General features: G+C 41.9%; 1 pseudogene; it reads left to right on the top strand.

Moving 5' to 3' along the window:
- Positions 1-225: 225 nt before the first annotated feature.
- LOC112934454 (large ribosomal subunit protein eL18-like) lies at positions 226-798 on the top strand (annotated as a pseudogene).
- The last annotated feature ends 695 nt before the right edge of the window (positions 799-1,493 follow it).

Below are 1,493 nucleotides of genomic sequence, written 5' to 3'. Positions count from 1 at the left end.
TATCAGACACTATTCTAAGTGTCCATTATGTAGTAACTCATTTAATTCTCAAGAAAGCTTATAAGGTAGAAACTACAACTAGTGAACACAAATAAATATGCCTAACCTACTTTTAGATTTAGTCTTTTATTTATTCCATGGTTCTATGTTACCACTAAAATGAAACTCTGAAAGAGAACCAACTGGCTCTTTCTTTTGCAACCTTGCTGAGCAGGAGGCACCATCATGGGAGTCAGCATCTGCCACAAGGACTGAAAAGTTTGGCACAAGGAGCCCAAAATCCAGGACATCTACCTAAGACTGCTGGACAAGTTGTACAAGTGTCTGGCCAGACAAACCAACTCCACCTTTAACCAAGTTGTATTAAAGAGGTTGTTCATGAGTCGCACTAACCAGCCACCTCTGTCCCTTTCCCAGATGATCCAGAAGATGAAGCTGCCTGGCCAGGAAGACAAAACATCTGTGGTTGTAGGGATTATAACACATGATGTGTGTTTCCCTTGGTGCCCAAACCGAAAGTGTATGAGCTGCCCAGGAGCAGCCTTGCCCAGAGACACACCCACAAAGCTAGAGGCAAGATCCTCACCTTTGACCAGTTGACCCTGGAGTCCCCAGGGTCTGTGGCATCGTCTTGCTCTCTGGTCCACACAAGGGCCAAAAGTATACAGGCATTCTGGCAAGTCCCCAGGAACCCCACCCAGCCACACCAAACCCTACCTGCCACCAAGGGGCCAGAAGTTGGAACATGCCAGATGGTGCAGAGCCAGCTGGGCTACAAAAAGTAACCCCAGATCCTGACTTGTTATTAAAAATATTCTGGATGCTGAAAAAAAGGAAAAGAACAAACTGATGGTTGCCAGAGGGAAGCGAGGGGGTTGGGCAAAATAGATTAAGAGGTACAATCTTACGGTTATAAAATAAATAAGACATGGGGATGTGATGTACAGCATAGGGGATATAGTCAACATAGGGGATATTGTAACAACTTTGTATAGTAACAGATGGTAACTAGACTTACTGTGGTAACCATTCCATAATGTATATAAATATCAAGTCACTATGTTGCACACCTGAAACTAATACAACATTGCATTGCAATTATTTCTCTATGAAAAAAGAAACATTGAAAATGATGTTTACAGCTAATATTTAATGACATGGAAAAGTGCATATGATCTAAAGCTTAAACTCCATATACAGTGTTATATTGGTTCTGTTTTACACAGATGCATATTCATGTATATATAAAGAGAAGCTCACCAAATATTCATTGTGTTCTCTCCAGCTATTGGAATTTCAGGTGATTTTCATTTTTTTCTTTATACACTTTCTATGATTTGAACCCAGACAGCACCCACAAATTTAGTCTGACAATAGAATATTAACAAAAATTACATGGAGGGGGCACTTGGGTGGCTCAGTCAGTTAAGTGTCTGCTTTTGGCTCAGGTCAGGATCCCTGGAATGGAGTGGCGGGGGAGGGTTCCTGCCCAG

The sequence above is a fragment of the Vulpes vulpes genome, chromosome X (genome assembly GCF_048418805.1).
Source record: "Vulpes vulpes isolate BD-2025 chromosome X, VulVul3, whole genome shotgun sequence".
NCBI classification, from domain to species: Eukaryota; Metazoa; Chordata; class Mammalia; order Carnivora; family Canidae; genus Vulpes; species Vulpes vulpes.
This window is presented reverse-complemented; position numbering and strand designations above follow the sequence as displayed.